Genomic DNA, 20,125 nt, shown 5'->3' on the forward strand with positions numbered 1-20,125 from the left:
GGGGGCAGGGGGCAGGGGGCAGGGGCAGGGGCGAGGCGCAGGAAACAGCAGCCAGGGGAGGCCCCTGCAGGACCAGCCGCAGGTTCCGGGCTCCAGTCCGGCCACCGCGGAGGCGGCGTTTTCGGTCCGACGCTGCCACCTGCTGGCTGTCTGGGAGACTGCGCCCAGAGGCGCGCTCAGAGCCGGTGTTTCTCAGAGGGGAGAAAATGCGCGTTCCCAGGCCCTCCGGGGTTCTGCTCGGGTGGGCGCTGGGGGCCGTTTCACAGGCGCCCACATGGTGGGGGAGCTGGAGGAAACCGCCGTCTCCGCCATTGAGTGCCCCTCCGAGCTGGGGCTGGATGCTGCCCGTGTGCACAGGAGCAGGTGAGCCTGGAGGTTGAAGGCTGGGTGCTGGGTGGGGTCCCAGCGGGTGGGGTCCCAGCGGATGGGGCAGGCCCCGCACCTTGGCCGGCTTTTCGAACCTCCTGTGGGCAGAGGCTGGGGAGGGTGCCAAGCGGCTCCGCGAGGCAGAGGCCTTTGCCAGGCCAGCTGCTCCACCTTCCTGGCTTCTGCTTCCACATGTAAAGTGGGTCTGTCTTCATAACACATGTGGTCTAGTGACGGCCCGTGGAGTGGGCCTGTCACTGCGGACTCACTTGTCCCTGGCCGTTCTGAACCAGTGGTTCCCTCGCCCCTGCAGCGGCCCCTGGCTCCCACCGCACCCTGGCCCTGGGGATGCCCAATGACCAGTAGGTGCTGTGGGTCCAGTGAGCACCCTGTGGGTGTCACTGCTGTCCGTGCTGCTGGGGTTGGGTTGTCACCAGTTGGGGAAGGGAGGTCTAGAGGGGCACAGTGCGGGCAGCCACGCTGGGTGGGAGCGTGGGAGAGAGCCCCCTGGGCGGCCGGGGGGCAGCCACGCTTCTCCCCTGCAGGGGTGTCTCCCACCACCAGCACCAGGACAGGCCATTCCAGGGTGATGACAGGAAGACGTTTCCTTTTGTTTTCTTCTGTTTCTTTTTTTTTTTTTTTTTTTCTTTTGAGACAGGGTCTTGCCCTGTTGCCCAGGCTGGAGTGGCTTGATCTTGGCTCACTGCAACCTCCACCTCCCGGTTCAAGCAATTTTCATACCTCGGTCTTCCAAGTAGCTGGGATTACAGGTGCCCACCACGCCTGGCTAATTTTTGTATTTTCAGTAGAGATGGGGTTTCACCATGTTGGCCAGGCTGGTCTCGAGCTCCTAACCTTCTGATCTGCCCGCCTCAGCCTCCCAAAGTGCTGGTATTACAGGTGTGAGCTACCATGCCTGGTCTTTCTTGCTGTTTTCTGGTTTTTCTCCATGTGGTCAGTGAGCGTGGCTCTCATGATGGTCATTTTATTGGATGTAATTGAAGTTTTCTTTCTGTTCCAACATGTGGTTAATCTTTGAAAATGTTCTCTCTCTCTCTCTCTCTCTCTCTCTCTCTCTCTCTCTCGTGTGTGCGTGTGTGTGTGTATCTGTCTGTCTGTCTTAAGACAATAACCACCCCAACCCAATGAAGGGGCAGTGTTCAAATCCTTTAGGCTCTTATTTTTCTGGGTATTTGTCTAACTGATGCTGTGAGAGGTGTGATAAATTCCTTACATATACCTGACCTGTAACAGAAGCTGAGGGACTGCAGGAAGAAGGATCAGCCCCTGCAGAGCTATTCCGCCAAGTATATCAAGATTAATCTGAAAATTGTATTCCCTAAAGACATTTATATGATTGCTTCCTTTCTTTGTTAAGACGTGCTTTAGGCCCAGCATGTGGTCAATTAAAAATATGAGTACACTTAATTTTTTTTCAGAGCAGTTTTAGGTTTGCAGAAAAATTGATCAGAAAGTACAGAGTTTCCCTCCTCACTGCTTCCCACTTTCCCTGTTATTAACCTCTTGTGTCAGCTTGTTACATTTGTTACAGCACTGATACATTCTTACTTACTAAGCCATCTTCACAGCAGGGTTCACTCTTTGGGTTAGTTTATTACATTTGTTACCATCTTCCAACCAGCACTGATACATTCTTACTTACTAAAGTCATCTTCTACTCTTTGGGCTAGTTTGTTACATTTGTTACAATCTTTGAACTGACACTGATACATTATTACTAACTAAAGGCATCTTTCACAGTAGGGTTCCCTCTGCTTGAACATTCTGTGGGTTCTTAGAGAAGTGTCATGTGGTGTCCACCACACAGAAGAGTTTCACTGCCCTGAGATTCATGAGCTGCACCTGTGTGTCCCTGCCTGCCTCCTCCCAAACTCCTGTGACTATGTCATATGGATTTTTGTAAACAATTTGTCTTGGGTAAAAACAATGCGCCTTACTTCATTTATTTATTACAGAACAGTACTACAAATATATAGAAGACCATATATTATAAAAGCATACATATAAATATGTATTATACTATATATATTTGTTACAGAACACTACTGTATACAGTAATGTTCTAGAATATATATTTTAAATGTAGAATATAACCTCTGCCCCCTAGGCTCAAGCAGTTCTTTATGTTTTCTATTATGTAGAATAAATGTTTATGTTTATCACAGAACACTACGGTTGTTGAGTGTAATGTTCTATATAAGTTAATTTGGCCAGTTACACTGATTGCATTGTTAAAATGTCTGTGTATTTAGAAATATGCCTTGGTGGATCTCTTTTGTTAGTTTCTGTGGTTTATTACAGCCTCCCTATGATCCTGGGTTTGTGTCTTTCTTCTTACATGTCTGCTTAATCTATATTGCTAGGTGTGTGTAGATTTGAAGTTACCATATTTTCCTGGTGAGTTGAAACTTCTATTGTGAAGTGTTCCTTTTTCAAGCAAAAAGTATTTCTAGTGACAAAGTCTACTTTGCTGGTAATGTGCCCGCATTACTTACTAGCAATGAACCATTTCTTTTGGTTCACGTTTGCTGGCTGTATCTTTTTCATCTTTTTAAGGTCAACCTTCCTATAGCCTTACTTTTAAAGGTATATCTAATACAAAATATATGGTGGTTGCTGTTATTGTTTTGAAGCCTGGTCTGACAACATTTACCTTTTAATTGGGATGTTTCCCCATTTATGTTTTGCTTGGTTCTTGATGTCTTTGGGTTTAAATCTTCCATCTTACTAAGAACCTTCTCTGGTTCTATGGTCGTTGTTTTTCTTTCTTTTTATGCTTTCATTTAAATTGCTTGGATATCAAATGTTTTTAATTATCCTATTTCCTCCTCTGCTGGCTTGCAAGAAGTATATTGTTGTACAGTTTTTTCGTTGCTACCAGACACCCCAACACACAGACTTGGTGTCTTAAAGTCTTCCATTAATCAGCATTTTTCTTTTTGTTGCTAATGCAAGAGGCTTAGAATGCTTCATACAAGGCCGGAGGGCAAGTTTGTAAAAGTCAGGTCTGGCACGGTGGCTCAGCCTATAACCCCAGCACTGGGAGGCCGAGGTAGGTAGCACATTTGAGGTCAGGAGTTCGACACCAGCCTGGCCAACGTGGTGAAACCCTGCCTCTACTAAAAATACAAAAATTAACCAGCTGTGATGGCGGGCGCCTGTAGTTCCCACTACTCGGGTGGCTGAGGCAAGAGAATCACTTGAACCCGGGAGGCAGAGGTTGCAGTGAGCTGAGATCACGCCACTGCACTCCAGCCTGGGTGACAGAGTGAGACTCTGTCTCAAAAAACAACAACAACAAAAAGTCAAATACTTGACAACATGACATATGTTTTATTTATTTATTATTTATTGATTGATTGAGATAAAGTCTCACTCTCTTGCCCAGCAGGCTGGAGTGCAGTGGTGCAATCTCGGCTCACTGCAACCTCTGCCTCCTAGGCTCAAGCAGTTCTCCTGCCTCAGCCTCCTGGGTAGCTGGGATTACAGGTGCATGACACTACTGCCTGGCTAATCTTAAAATTTTTAGTAGAGACAGGGTTTTGCCCTGTTGGCCGGGCTAGTCTTGAATTCCTGACCTCAAATGATCTGCCCGCCTCAGCGGAAAACAACAAAGCCAGAAGACAACAGAGTATCTTTAAAATCTAACTGAAAATAATAGTGTAGAATTTAATGGCCACCAAAAGTATCCTTCAACAATGAAGGAAAAATAAAAACATTTTCAGACCAAGAAAAACTGAGAAAATTTGTCGCCATAATTTTCTCAGCAAAAGAAATACAAAAGATGCTCTCAAGGCAGAAGGAAGATTACAAGATCAAAGCATTGGGATTTAAGAAGGAAAGAATAAGAAAAATGGTAAAGATGTGGTCACACACGTTCATATTATCTGGACAAAACAACAGTAATATCTTGGTGGATTTAAAACAAATGTCATTGGCCGGGAGTGATGGCTCATGCTTATAATCCCAGCACTTTGGGAGGCTGGGATTTTGTCCTTTGAAAGATTATCAATTGGACTAAGCTGACTTTTTCTTAAATAAACTTTTTTATTATAGGAAATTTTTATCTACATAGAATTAGATAGAACAGTAAAATGAGCCCTCATGAACCCATCAGCCCACAGCCCCTCTGGCCTCTGCCCCTTATTCATATTTTCCCCCCTTTTGAGACAGGTGTATAGAAGAATTGAGCAGAAGGTGAGAGAGTTCTCACACACTCGCCCCCCCAGCTCTCCCGTGTTACTGACATCCTGCATTAGGGCGGCACTTTCGTTGTGACCGATGCGTCAGTATTGATACATTGCTGCTAAGCACAGGCCGTGTTTACAGTGGGGTTTGCTCTCTGTGGAACTGTAATGTCTATTTGTTTTGACAACAGTATAATGTCGTGTATCCACCATTAGAGTATCATACAAAGTAGCTTCACTGCCCTAAAAATCCTCTGTGCTCCTGGCCTGGAGGAGGGAAGCTGAGAGGTGGGAAGCCCGAAGCTGGGCATCCGAGTCACCATGCCTCGGGTGTGGATCAGTGTGCACACTGTAAGAAAGCTGGCCATTGGAAGAGGGATAGCCCAGTGCGTGAACCCTTGATGGCCCAAATAGCCAGGCACGCCAGAGAGTGACAGGGTCGAGACCATCCCCCACAGCTCCCCTAATGGACAACTGAACGCATCTTCAGAGGAGCCTTGGGTAACCCTTGATGTGGCTGGTAAGAATATTAACTTCCTTCTAGAATGCATCCTCTGTTTTGACCCATATAATGGGCTTCTGTCACCCCAAAACTGTATGGTCACAGGATGGACGGACAGGCCCATAGCCACCATCTTCCCTGCCCTCTCGCTCTTTGGGCACTGGCTTCCTCACCCACCTTTCTCCTCATGCCAGGATGCCTCGGGGCTGTTGCAGCCACTGCTCTTTTAGGAGATGAAGCCAAGAAACCGGCTTCAGGACAGCATCTGGAGCTTTTCACCCCACCCCAGGTACGAGGAGTCCTAGAAGCTAAAAGTCACCAGTGGATGGCAGGCGACACGTATTGAAATGTCAGGCTTTGCTGCCAGATGCTCCTGATAGGACACTGAAAGCATGCCAGACCCTGCTGAATCCAGCTACCTGCTTGCCTGAACCCACAGGCAACCCAGATCATTCTTGTGTACAAGTTATGAAGCCAGCTTACTCCAGCTGTCTGGATTTAAAGGATGGGCCTCTAGATAATCCCCAGGTAGAATGGGTTCCAGGTGGAAGTAGCTTTGTGCACCAGGAAAGCAGGGAAGCTGGGCGTGCTGCTGTCAGTCAACATGAGGTCATTGAACTCAGGCCTTACTGGCTTCTACCCCAGCTCAAAGGGCAGAATAAAGAGCCCTTTTTAGAGCCTGCAGTTGGGAAAGGACTTAAGAATAACATTTACGCTGACTCTCAGTTGAGACTTTCAGTATGCCTTTCTGGTACTTCACGCTCATGTGCCATCTGGAAGGAACAAGGACTCCTAGCTGATAAAGGTCCCCTATAAAACATCACATAGAAATTCGGAATCGAGTCCAAGGAAGTAGCTGTAATCCATTGCAGAGGACATCAAAGAGGAGAGGCTAGTGTGGCTAGGGGAAAGTCTTCTAAGGCAGTGCGTTGAAGGAGCCAGCTGGACGTGTTGGCACATTGCTGCCCTCAGCCATGGCAGTGACAGAACCCAGGCATATAAAAGAGGAAGAAGAATGGGCTAAAGGCCAGGTGTGAATTCAGGATCCTTCTGGCTGGCTTATCAATGACAACAAACCATTAATACCAGTCGCTCATCAGTGGAAAATAGGTAAGCATTTGCATGACTCTGCTCATTTGGGAAGGGATTCCTTGTTTCAATTAATGTCCCAGCTTTACATAGGAGAAGGCATACTGAAAACAGTAAAGCAGGTAACTTGGGCTTGTGAACTATATGCCCAGAATAACCCAAATAACCAACCTTTACCTCCTCCTCCAGCAAGCCGTGTTCAGCATAGGGGAAGGTACCCTGGTGGAGACTGGCAAATAGATCATACTCAGACGCCCCCATGTAGAGGCTTTAAATATTTGTTAGTATTTGCTGACACCTTTACTGATTGGATCGAGGCTTTTACTACCTGATTTGAAAAGGCAATTGATGTTTCTAAACTCCTACTAAAGGAAATAGTTCCTAGATTTGGGCTGCCTGAGATCCTACAGAGCAGTCACGGCCCATCTTTCACAGAGACAATTACCCAAAACATACCCTCAGCCCCAGGAATTCAGTATTCTCTTGACTCTGTGGCGTGGAGGCTGAGTGAATTCTTCAAGGAAGGTAGAAAGAGCTGATCAAACACTAAAAAAGATTCCTGCTAAACTGGACTCTACACTAAGCAGCATGCCAAGAGACCTCAGAAACCTGGGCGTCTGTATCACCTGCAGCCTTTTTATAGGTTCCAGTGGCCGCTGAGGGAAATCCACAGCTTGCCCCTTTCGAGATAATGTATGTAAGGCCTTTCTTAGCCACAGACCTCCTGATGGACAGACACTTTCAAGCTACAGAATTACGTGAGCAACTTAGGACAGGTGCAAAACGCACTCCTTGTGTATGGAAACCGAAGGCTCCCTTCCCCCACTAAGGAAGAGAATCTTGTCATATCCCGGCCAGGAGACTGGTTCCTGTTAAAACCTCAGAAGGAAGGATCCCCAGCCCATCAACTTGCCCTCAGATGGAGGAGGCCCCAGCAGGTTCTCCGTAGTACCCCAACAGCAGCTAAACTGGGAAAAACAGCTGTATCTACTTATCCGAACTAAACCTGTCTCTGATGAAGTCCTACAGGCATAAGATGGAATGATGCGAGAGTGACTTATTTACTGAGCGGGCAGCGACTCTGGCCTCTACGTAATCAGACAAGTGGTTGGGTATGTGGAGAACTGCCGCTTCCCTCCACTTCCAGCTTGCCCTGGAGTATTCAGCCGGCCAGCCTCAGTTTGTGGGGATTTTATTATGCTCCCGACTATGACCCAGGCTGTGAAATCTTTAGACACTCACATCTCTGCCATTGGTGAGCCATCAGTCAATCCCATTTTGGCTTGGTTCCAACAACTGCCCAGTTCTTGGAAAGCCTTTCTGTGTAGTTAGTTTACTGGAGTGATTTTACTTGTTTTGCTTTGCTGTTGTGGAATATATCGCGGTTGTACTGTTTATGTAGGGATGCATGACAGGCTCACTCCGTGCTTTCTTAAATTGGACGCTTTTTTTTTTTTTTGAGACAGAGTCTTGCTCTGTCACCCAGGCTGGAGTGGTGCAGTGGCATGATCTTGGCCCCTGCAACCTCCACGTCCTGGGGGCCGGTGATTCTCCTGTCTCAGCCTTGTGAGTAGCTGGGATTACAGGTGTGCACCACCACACCCAGCTAATTCTTATATTTTTAGTAGAGAAGCGGTTTATCATGTTGGCCAGGCTGGTCTCAAACTCCTGACCTCAAGTGATCTGCCTGCCTTGGCCTCTCAAAGTGCTGGGATTATAGGTGCGAGCCACCGCGCTCAGCCCACAGCGTGGTGTTTTAATACACATACGTTATTAAATGATCGCCACAATCAAACTAAATGACCCCTATTACTTCCCATAGCCACCTGCCCTTGTTCCTTGTTGTGTGTGTGTGTGTGTGTGTGTGTGTGTGTGTGTGTCTTCCACTATTTTTTCTGCCTTCTCTGGTTTTAATTGAGCATTTTGTATGATTTCTTAAGTGGTTGCCCTTCAGTTTGCAACATACCTTGACAACTAATCCAAGCCTTCTTTCAAATAAGGATTCACAGGCAGTGCAAGAACCTTGTAACAGAGTGTTTCCAATTCTTCCCTCTTCTTCCTTATAGCAGTGCTGTCGCTCATTGAATGCATCCACGAGCTCTAATCCTCAGATACATTGTTATTATTATTTTGAGAAAACTGTTAACCGTGAAGTCAATTAAGAATAAGAAAAGTAGATTTTATTCCACCTTTAATTTATTCCTTCTCTAATCTTTTCCTTACGTAGATTTGAATTTCTGGCCTATATAATTTTCCTTCTTTATGAATAATTTCTTTTCTTTTGAGACAGAGTTGTAAGCTTTTGTTGCCCAGGCTGGAGTGCAGTGGTGCAATCTCGGCTCACTACAACCTCTGCCTCCTGGGTTCCAGCAATTCTCTGGCCTCAGCTTCCCGAGTACCCGGGATTACAAGCATGTGCCACCATGCCGGGCTAATTTTTGTATTTTTAGTAGAGACGGGATTTCACCACGTTGGCCAGGTTGGTCTTGAACTCCTAACCTCAGGTGATCTGCCCACCTCGGCCTCCTGAAGTGCTGGGATTACAGGTGTGAGACACCATGTCTGGCCCAATTTTTTTTTTTTTTTTTTTAAGATAGGGTCTTGCCCTGCATAGTTTGGAGTGCAGTGGTGTGATCTTGGCTCACTGCAGCCTTGGCCTCCCAAGCTCAGGTGATCCCCCCACTTCAGCCTCCTGAGTAGCTGTGACTGCAGGCCTGTGCTGCTGTGCCGGGCTAATTTTTGTATTTTTTTTGTAGAGACAGGGTTTTGTATGTTTCCAGGGCTGGTCTCAACTCAAACTCCTGGGCTCAAGCTACCTGCCCGCCTCAGCCTCCCACCATGCTGGGATTACAGGCATGAGCCCCCGTGCCTGGCCTGACGATTTATTTAATTTCTTCCAAGGTAGACCTACTGCTGACTCTCAATTTTTGTTTGAGAGTGTGCTTCTGGGGTCCCAGCTGTGAACCGGGTTGTTTCACCTGGGGTGGGGTCGGGCCTGCGTGAGTCCTCTGGTCCTGGGCTTTCCTGGGCTCCTGCTCACTGCCCTCGGGGTGGCTGGGCCTCCACACATCCCTGGCGCGCTGGGGCAGGCCTGTCTTCCTTCCTGCTGCTCAGGTGGGAGACTGCCATCACTCAGCACCTTCACTCACTCCCATCTGGTGCATTTGAACCCCCCGTCCCCTCTCCAGCTTCCCCACACCCAGAGCCAGCCCCCCCACCCCATCACAGGTCCCAGCTGCACAGGGCTCCCTGCCCCCACCTCCCCCCATCCCCGCCCAGGCCTGCAGCTCCTCTCTCCTGGCTCTGGGCTGCTCCACCCCTGCATCTGGGCTGCTGGGACTCCCATGGCCATGACAGACACAGCGGGGGCGCCACGTCCTTTCTGGGTGTGGTGGCGTTGGCCTCTGCTCGCTCCCCGCCTGGTGCCTCCAGTCCAGCTTCTCCTGCTGCATGGAGAGAGGCCACATGGAGGGCGTGCCCAGCCCATGGCCCACCCAGGTCCCCCATGTATTAGTGGCCCTGCTTGGACCTGGCATCCCAGCCCAGCCCCACAGATGCAGCCACAGGTGGGCCCAGCCCACACCTCGCGGAGCAGACGCAGCTGCCCCAACCCTGCCCCAATTCTGCACCCAGAGTTGTGCCTGTAAAATGGGGGTTGTTTTAGCCACTGAGCTCCAGGGTAGTTTGCTCTGTGCAGCAGATGACAGACACTGCCCAGTGGGGCTCCCCACTTTCGCACTCCTTCCTCGGTATGGGGGCTCCTGGATCATGCCAGAGTCACGTCCAATGAACCCGGCGTTAGGTGAAAGCCTCGAGTGGAAATGGACGCAGCACACCTGCCTCCTGAACACGCTGCAGCCCCTCCCTCGCCCTGGGTCTGCTCCCCTGCCCGCCCCTCCCCACCTGCTTGGTCCTGCCCAGCCCCCCCATGCTGTTTCTGAGGCCCAGCCACCCCCACCTGTGGCTGTGCTTCCTTGTCCTCATCCTGGTCCACCTGTGTTTTCTCCAGGTGCTCTGAGTGGACTGGAGGGGCCCAGGGCACCTGACACCTGCTGAGCCCTTGCTAGGGCCCTGTCCTGGGCCCCTGCTGGCCACCTTATAGGGACATGAGTGGGGGCTCAGTCTGGGCAGGAGGAGGGGAGGCCCGGGGAGTGGTCCTGACTAGCTCTGCCCAGCCCCTGGGTGCTGTCTGAGGACAGGCTGGGGTCCAGGGCCCTCTCGGAGGACGGGATCGGCGTCTCTGGAGCGCCGCAGGCTGGTCGGGGTGGCCAACTTGGGCACTTCTTTGTCTGGCCGCTGGGAGGCAGCAAGGCCCCAGGTCTGCATCTCAGTGGCCAAGTCCAGGCAAGGCTTTTAGGGGAGCAGGGGTGCAGTGGCCAAGTGTGCCTTTGGTCACTCTGGGGGCCACACCCCAGGTCTTGGGGCCCCTGGGGCAGCCAGGAGACAGCCAGGATGGCGCCAGTGTTGGGCTGTGCAGGGTGGGCCGGAAGGAGGAGGTGGTGCTGGTCGGTGATGCAGTGGGGGTGTCCCGTCCCCCAGGCCAGCAGCCTGCCTCAGGAGAGCCCTCAGGGGGCTGCAGAGGGGCCTCCCTTAGTGACAGAGGAGGGGGAGGGATGGGAGTGGGTTCATGTGGTGCCTACTGGTTCAGGGCCTAGGCTCCACGGTAGCAGGGCTGGGGGGTCTGTGCCCACAAGGCCACATCTGGCACACGGGCCAGCCCCCAGGACAGAGGTCAAGGCCTGGATTTTGTGGCCTACACTGGACTCTCTTCTCACCCCAAAGTGAGTAAACTGAGGCACAGTCATGGCACCTGCCTCCTGCTGTGTGTTCAGGTGAGCGAGGTCAGGCCGGGTGCTCACCTGTGCATCCCCCGGCTGGGACGATGGCACCCACGGACCCCATCTGACCACCTGTGTCCTCACCCTCTGCCAGCCAACCCCTTCCCCTCTGGCCAGTGGAGGTGGGGAGGCTCTGAGGGCCCCTGAGCCTGGGTTACCCCCTGAGGTCCTCAGCCCTGGCCACAGCACTCAGAACTTCTGACCGAGCCTTGCCGCCATAGTGCGCGGTCTGTGGCGCAGGCACCTGACGCTGTGCTGGGGCGTGACGTCCACAGGCAGCACAGGGCCCACACTGGGGTGCCCCCCAGAGTCAGCAGGCAGAGGCCGTCCTTCAAGGCCACCACCATGGCCACAGACGCACAGTCCTAGAGGGTCAATGGGCCTGTGTGAGCTGCCAGGGAGGTCCTCTGGGCTGAGGGGAGTGCACAGGTGGTGGCCGACACCTGCAGCTCAGGGCGCAGCTCTGTGGTGCCGATGTACGAGCGTCTGAGCCCTGGGGCGTGGGCGCCACCAGGGCCCTTGTGGCCCACGGGACTCAGGGCCGGGGACTGGACGCTGCCATGTGGTGGGCCTGCTGTCAGCTGCCGTCCCCTGCTCTGACCTGCAGAGTCTCACAGTCTCCTCTCAGCGCCTGCGGAGTTGGCGGGTGTGCCCTGGCTGTGCGTGGCAAGGGTTCCTCCTGGGGGAGGTGGAGTCTGATTTGGGGTGCACTGGCGTCACCGTCACAGTGATTCGGGGTGCACCGGCTTCACCATCCCGGTGATTCAGGGTGCGCCGGCTTCACTGCCGCAGCAATGCTGCGTCTTCCCATCTGTGGACAAGGCATCTTGCCATTTATTTAGGTCTTGAATTTTTCTCTTCAGTGACTTGTGATTTCAGAACGTAGCTCTCCTGCAAAGTTCGTGAGATTTTCCTATTTGTCCCGCCTGTTCTTGCTGCCTCTTGTATGGTGTGGGATTAAGGGACCTTTCACGTGACTCCTTGCTTACCGTCACTACCCGCTTGTTAGAGATACTCTCCTTTGGTTTACTTCGTTTTCTTTCTTCTTCTTTTTTTTTTTTTTTGAGATAGAGTCTTGCCCTGTCACCCAGGCTGGAGTGTGGTGGCACAATCTCGGCTCACTACAACTTCCGCCTGCCGGGTTCAAGTGCTTCTCCTGCCTCAGCCTCCTGAGTAGCTGGGACTACAGCTGTGCATCACCACACCTGGCTAATTTTTGTTTTAGTAGGAAGATAGTTTCACCACGTTGGCCGGGATGTCTCGATGTCCTGACCTCGTGATCTGCCCGCCTCGGCCTTCCAAAGTGCTGGGATTACAGGCATGAGCCCCCNTTGCCCTGTCACCCAGGCTGGAGTGCGGTGGCACAATCTCGGCTCACTACAACTTCCGCCTGCCGGGTTCAAGTGCTTCTCCTGCCTCAGCCTCCTGAGTAGCTGGGATTACAGCTGTGCATCACCACACCTGGCTAATTTTTGTATTTTTAGGAAGATAGTTTCTCCATGTTGGTCAGGCTGGTCTCAAACTCCTGACCTCAGATGATCCGCCTGCCTCGGCCTCCCAATGTTGGGATTATGGGCGTGAGCCCCGCCCCCAGCCCCGCTTATGTCTACGTGGCCACCCTCTTCAGAAGGCAGGCCTGTGGCATGCGCCTCCAGCTCATCAAGCGGAGCTCTGAAGAGCGCCATGCGTCCGCACTCAGTGCAGGAGCCTCTCACCACCCCCCTGCCTTCGTGCTCACCGTCACGCGTTTTACTAAATCCACACACGTCGTAAACCCCACAGAGTATTAGGAACACTTTTGCTTTTACAGACAATTATCTTTCAAAATTTTGAAAGTGATAAAAACAGTATTTTTAAGAAACAGCGTCTCACCATGTTGCCCAGCCTCGTCTAAAGGGATCCTCCCACCTTGGCCTCCCAAAGTGCTGGGATTACAGGCGTGAGCCTCGGTGCCCAGCCAGAAAAACAGCATTTTAATCATCCACATATTTTCCCTATCCGGCCCACTTCCTTCTTCTCTGTAGACCCATCTGGTGTCATTTTCCTTCTGCCTGAATAACTGAAGTTTCTGGCAGTGTATGTCTGCTGGTGATAAATTGTCTCAGCCTTTTGTTGAAAAAAATCTTTATTTGCCTACATTTGTGAGGACATTTTTCCCGACGTAGAGTTTTAGCTTGGCAGGTACTCTTTTCTTTCAGTCCTTTAAATATGCCAATGCGTCGCCCTTCTTCAGCTCGTGACGTTTCACATGATGTCAGCTGTAATTCCTGTCTCTCTATGTAACATGTCTGTTTTCTTTGACTTCTTTTAAGATTTTTCTCTGTCACTGGTTTTCAACAATTTTTTTTTTATAATTTTGAGACAGAGTCTTACTTTTTCACCCAGGCTGGAGTGCAATGTCATGATCTTGGCTCACTGCAACCTCTGCCTCCTGGATTTAAGTGATTCTCCTGCCTCATCCTCCTGAGAAGCTGGGATTATAGGCACCTGCCACCACGCCCGGCTAATTTTTGTGTTTTCAGTAGAGACAGGGTTTCACCACGTTGGCCAGGCTGGTGTTGAACTCCTGACCTTGTGGTCTGCCCACTTCAGCCTCCCGAAGTGCTGGGATTACAGGCGTGAGCCACCACGCCCAGCCATTGATTCTAGTCTTTTTTCCTCCACCGGCCTCATTTTGAATACTTGCTATTTCTATGTCATCAAATTCACTAAAAAATGTAATCTGTTGTCATTCCTGTCCATCGCATTTCCATTTCTGCGATGTTTCGCCTCTGAAATGGATTTAGGTCCCTGAAGGTCTTTCATTGCACTTTTCACCATGTTTGTGCTTCTCTCTATGTCCTTGAACCGTGGGGCCTGCCTGTGACTGCCGCCTTGATGTCCTCGTCAGCGGATCCCATCGGCGGTCGTTTCTGGGTCTGCTTCTGTTGATTCTTTTTTCTCCTCATCCTGGGTCCTGCTCCCCCTTCATTGCATCCTTGGTAATTTCTGACAACACGCAGCCTTGTGAATGTTGTGTTGTCGGATGCTGGGTTCTGTGGGATCCTTCAGAGTGTTGTACTTAGTCCTGCTATGCAGTTCAGCTGTTGGGAACCAGATGACCCTTTCAGGCTGGCCTTGGGTGCCGGCAGGGCAGATGCAGGTTTTCATGGTGCCACAGCAGTTCCCTTCAGAGGGCTCTCCCTGGCGACGCGCCCTACCAGTGGGGATGCAGCTTATTCCTGGCCTGCGTAAGTTTTGGGAGCTGTCTCTGTTCCATCCCCGGGGGCTTCCTCCCGTCTTTCAGTCTCACCCCAGGCACTTGCAGGTTGGTACCTGTCTAAGGCTTTCAGGGAGCGCTCTGTGAACATCGGGCTCTGTCTCTATGCAGCCCTCTGTCTCTTGCCTCTGCCTGTGGCTCTGACTTCTGTCTCCTTGGCTCAGAGAGATGTCCGGGTCCTCTGCAGCCCCCTCTGAGTTGCAGCATGGGAGCTGTCTTCAGGCGGTGAGCCGGACAAGTATGGGTGCCCCTCACTTGCTCTCAGGGGTCGTGGTCCTGTGCTCTGGGCCCGGAGTCTGAAGGCTGCTGTCCACGTGTGTTGTCGGTTTCTAGGTGCTTACTGGGGAGGGGCCCCTTTCCTGGTTGGGCACCAGATTCTGGCTGAGTCTGTCCCTGTTGTCTCCACAGGCCGGGGACCATGAGAGGCTCTGCTGGGGCCGGTGGCGTTTATTGAATAGTGGAGAGGATCGGCTCTGTAAAGCCTGAGCTCTGTGCAAACACCCAGTGACCTCCTTCCCTCACATCCTCTGGACGGGACCTGGGCCAGGAGAGCACTGCGGGCTGCTGCTGGATCACGGCCTCCGAGGCAGAGCCTGAGATTGTGCCGCCGTCTGTCTGGCTGCAGAGCTCGGGAGCTAGTGTGCGACAGGGGTGGCCAGAGTCCTGGACGGTGGGTGCTGGGTTCTTCTACCTTTGGGAAGACCTCGGGGCAGCAAGCATGGGGCTCCCTGAGGTTCACCTGGACCCTGCCCATCCCCCACCCCATCACCGAGTCTGGAGTCTCCCTCTGCTGTGCAGGTGGGAGGTGCGGGGAGCACAGCACAGGGCCATGCCTTCTGAGTCCTGACTGGGCACTGCAGGGATGGGGCAGAGACCTGGAGTTCCGGAGCTGGGTCTCACTGACTTCCCCTTCCACACATCCCGTGCACAGGAGGCTGGCACGGTCCTGAGGACCCTGGAAGCTGCCCCACCACGTTGTTCTCCGACAGGCCATCCTGGCTGCAGTCGGGGGGCCTGTGCGGCCTCAGGTGTCTGGAAGGTGTGAACGCCAGGAGGAGCCCAGGGACACAGAGGCCACATTGGGAGCAGAGTGAATGTGTCTGTGATTGATTTTCTTCACATGGCTCCCATGTTGCTGCATACATGATTTTGTACTTGGCTGAGATTGAATATTAATACATTGACAATTAAAAAAGAGTTTTCCAGGCCTTTAAACAGCTGATTATGGCACAGTTAAAAAGCAAAGTAATGATATTTTTAGGAGAAAGTTCGTTGACCTGCGCCTCATTTGCAAGGGCTGGAGCTGAGGGGCAGCCCCTCGAGGGGGCGCGGGGGGGAAGCTGTGTGGCGTGGCCGCTGCTGTGGTGAGCAGGCGTCTGCCGCCATGGTGCCCCGCTCCAGACCCACAAATACCAGGAGCAGCCTCTGACACGAGACCCTACCCCATCTGCCCTTTCAATGTAAACCAGGTTTCCATGCGTCTCCCATGCGGCTTAGGGGCGTGGGGGGAGGTCGACCAGCAGAGAGCAAGCCTGGTGGGTGGATGGGGTGTGGGCCGGGGCCACGTGCAGGGCGCTGCTCTCTCCCTGGCTAACCGACCGTCTGTTGCCTCTGCTTCCTGGTGCCCACTCCTTGTCTCCCCATCCCTCTGGCTTCTCTAGTGCTGTGACCTGCAGGGGCAGGACCACACGGCCTTTCCTCTGAGCTGGGGGTCAGCCACTGCAACTGAAGGTTCCTGACTGAGCCAATTTAGTTCCAGTAGGAGAAGTGCAGGTAACCCCCCATATAGGCACTGAGGAATGAGAGCTAAGCAGAGCCCTGGCACAGTTAGGGCTTGAGGAATATCTCACTTTATAGTGTTACTACTCAGCTATTTCCTTTTATATAATCCTTTACATAATCATATATTAGTCTATAGAAATAGGGCTTGAAGGCTCCCTTTATATAATCCTCTATATATAATCATATAATAGTTGATAGTATGAGTGCCTAAAGAATATTTCCCTACATATATACCTGTAATTATATCTTAGTTCATAATCGGAGGAATGTCTAGAGTGGACACAGTACAGAGCATGAATTAAGGAATAAGCAGCTTATAATCGGAGGAATGCCTAGAGCAGACACAGTGCAGAGCATGAATTAAGGGAAAACAGTTATACCAGGACAAGAACCCACGGCCCAGGCGGCAGCGTTCAGTATTGTAAAGATACCGCTGTATGGCAGGCTTGGGGCGAGAGCCACTCCTCCTGATAAAGGAGTTGTAGGACCTTGCTCCAGTTCTTGTGGAAGGCTGCCCTCAGAACAGCAATCCACCTTGGTGACTGTGAACTTCATCAGCTCCTGCTACTGTGCTGCTTGAAAAGCATCTTCCCACAGAACCCATTGGAAACTGCCAGAAGGTGGCGGTAACCCTGACAGCTCTGTCACTGCTGTGTGACTTAAAGCATCCTCCCATAAATCTTCTCAGAAGTAGTTTCCCATAGATAGAAGTATTGCACACTGCACCCTCTTCACTGCGCACGGCCCACCTTCAAGCCTCGGTGACCTAATGGGGGTGGACCCCTTACTGCACACGGCCCTTGCCTTCATGGAAACGGGCCCCTTGCTGCGCACTGTCCACCTCCTGGCCTAGGTGACCTAATGGGGGTGGACCCCATGTTTTATTGCTCACGACCCTATCACTAACCTTAAAGATGATTTCACTCACTGCCCTGCCCCCTAACCTATACACAATAAATACTCATGCTTCTGGACATTCAGGGCCTCGCCAGCCGCTTGCCGCTTATAGGTGGCGTGGCCCCCCGAGCCCAGCTGCATTTTCTTTGTACTTCTGCATCCTGTCTCTTTATTTCTCGGATCCTGCGCCTCAGCACAGCATAAGGCTCACCCCACGACCCTGTGGGGCACTCAGCCCTACATCTGTCTCCCAACGTGCCCTACAGAGAAGGGCCCCTGGAGTTTTCGGTTATGTGAACTGAGGACGGCTTCAGGCACAGCGGGGCCCAGGTGCCACTGCTGGCACAAAGCCCAGATCTCCTTCCGTCCCTCAGCTCTGCTGTGTCCTGGGCTGACTTGACTCTGAGGCAGGGGAACCCTCAGAGTGGCGGAAGCCCCTGGCAGCCCTGGAGGAAAGCAAGCTCCTCTTCCCTCCAGCATCTGCTCTCTCTTAACCTGGAAATTCTGTCCGGAGGCTCCTCCCTGGTCTCAGTCCTGGTGGTTTGGGGGGCTGATCAGCATTTCCTGTGCCCCCCACAGGAGACCCAGCTGGGTCTGGCTGGTGAACACCAAGCCCTGGACCTGCGAGGTAGATCCCATGAAGCCTGCTCGGAGCTGGCCCCTGCAGATGGAACCTCTGTCTGTCCGTTTCCCTCTTCCCACTTCACACCCTTTAGGGGCTCCCTGCAAGTCTGGAAGGGGGCACACCCTGGCCCAGGGGAGGCTTGGAGGGTGGAGAGTCACTTAATCGGGGCAGGTTCCAGGAGGGCTTCCTGGAGGGGGCTGCATTTGGGTGGGGTCCTGATGGAGCAGAGGTTGTCTTTCTGGGGGACTGGGTCCCACATAGATGCTGTGAGCTGCCCACATGCTCTTCACCCCATGCGTCTCCTTTCTGTCCCCCGCCGCTCCCTGGGTCAGAGCTGGACAGATTCTTCCTGAGCACCTAGTCCAACCCACCTGAGGCCAGCTAGTGGTGTGGTTAACTCAGGGCTGCAGGGGGTGCTCCTGCCATCTCAGGGTTCCCAGCGTGGATCCCTCCTCTGCCTGCCTCCTTCACTCCATGTTGCCTGCTGTGAAGGGAGGGATTTGGGCTTAGCCCGTACAGACTGTCAGACCCAGCGTGTCCACCCGATGCCACTTCTTTTAATCGTCAATACGGTCGGCATCTGCCAGCCTTTCCCACTGTGGCTGGCCCTTCCTTGGGCCGCTGTGGGCCAAGGGATGGGGTCAGCCGACAATTGCTTTCACTGTCAATCCAAGTTCTGCTTAATTAGGGGGAAGGCAGCGGCTGAGGAAATGAGGGCGTGTGCGTTCGAGCACCCGTGAGGCCTCCCGACCTGAAACAACAGGCGCTTGGGCCTCGGAGCCTAGCGGGCTGTGCAGCCCCAGGCCCTGACCCGGTCCCGCCCTCCAGGCCCCGGGGTCCTGCGGTCGACCGCCACGGCGGCACCACCTTGCGGTGACTGTGCAGACCGCGGGCTTCTCACACCGAGTTTTGAAATTAGGCAGATTTGAGTGACTTGTAAGAACGAGCTCGGAGATCAGAACTATTTCACATTTTCCAAATATGGTGAGGCTCTCAAGGGATGTGAAAATTAGACAGCATGGCGCGGCAACGTCAGTTACGGAAACTGCCGCTCCCCTCGAGCAGGTGGAGGCGGCCGATGGGAAGGACTTTGGATCTGTGGCTGCCGTGTCGCTGCTTGGTGGGAAGGGGTGGCCGCTCCGTCCACTCTGCAGTGCAGGAGCTGGGCTCTGGGAGCTCCTGGCCCTCACACCGCTGGACACTGGAAGCCCAGGTGGAGGGGGGATCTGGGGTGTGGCGGGCAGAGGCCTGGAGCCTCTGAGCCTCCTGTGCAGGGAAACCCTCAGGTCTCCGTGGCTGGAAGTTCAGGAAGCGAGAGGTTTTACGAGGCCGTTAACAAGATTTCATCTTTGTTCTGACGCCGTGTGCCTGCGTGATCATTTAAAACTGCTGAGCCCAATATGCTCACAGACTAGGCCTCTTTCTAGGCACGAGGCTCCGTGGCTTCATCACGCACCGTGATTGCGAAGCTCTCATGGGATTAAGCTTCCCTTCCACATCTGCCTCCCTTCTTCCTTTCAGAGGGGCCCGGGAGGCCGCGAACCTCACAATGGCTGCCTTTGGAACATCGTCCTGGCTCCAGCTCTCTGCAGCTCTGCTGCGAAGGCTCCCTGGGAGAGCCATCCCCCCTGACAGGGCCCTGGGCGACTTGGGACCATCCTACTCCAGCGGTGTCTGCTCAGGTGAACCCCAAGTGCATCGTGCTGTGACTGGGGACCCAGGTGTTGGCAGGTGATGTGGCTCTGGCTGCAGCTTCCCGTGGTCCTTGGAAAGGTAGCTTCGGGCACGGTGTGTTGTGAGTTGTCAGCCTCACTGCTGGGAAGGGCTCGGAAGCAGACGGACGGGGATCTCTGTCCCCAGGACCCAGATCACCCCGTCGGGAGGGGTTGAGTGAGGGTGGGGGGGGTCTCCTGGGGGACATCAGAGCAAAGCCTTCGCCACGGGTGAGTTTCATTCTGGCCCAGCAGTTTCTCTGCGGCCCGGGGGACCTGCACTGGTTTTTTGAGTTGGGTTGTTGGGGCGGGGTTGGGGGGAGTGATGCAGCCGCCGGCGGGTGGAGGTGGGACGTTGTTTCACTTAGTTTTACACTGTCCATGATGTTCCTTCCCAGCAAGGACAAGAACACACCACCCACAAAATTACCTTGGAGAGAGTTTTGTAATTTTTAGATTAACCCCCCGCAAAGCCCAAGTAACCACTTGAGCTATTTGGACGGTGGAGGCAGGGAACCCTAGGGAAAGCCGGCTCCCTAAGCCCCACCCCGCCCTGCCTGCTGAATCCGTCCCCGCCCAGGGCGCAGATGGTCACGGCTCTGGGATCCTGTGGGGTTTGTAGGAAGCATCCAGGCGGGCTCTACCCACACACGGGCGGGAGATGCCGACTTCACGTTCACCTCTGTGAAGATCACAGATCTAAGCTGTCAGAGTGGGTCAGGCATCTGTTTTAAGGGTGATTGCGCAGGGAGCCTGGCGGGCTCGCTCTGGGTCTACCGGGAAGGTGGCACGCGGTTAACCTTTATCCGCCTGACCCCTTCCATGTGGGGAGGCGGGACCAACTCAG

The sequence above is a fragment of the Cebus imitator genome, unplaced genomic scaffold (assembly GCF_001604975.1).
Source record: "Cebus imitator isolate Cc_AM_T3 unplaced genomic scaffold, Cebus_imitator-1.0 Scaffold311, whole genome shotgun sequence".
In the NCBI taxonomy this organism is placed as follows: Eukaryota; Metazoa; Chordata; class Mammalia; order Primates; family Cebidae; genus Cebus; species Cebus imitator.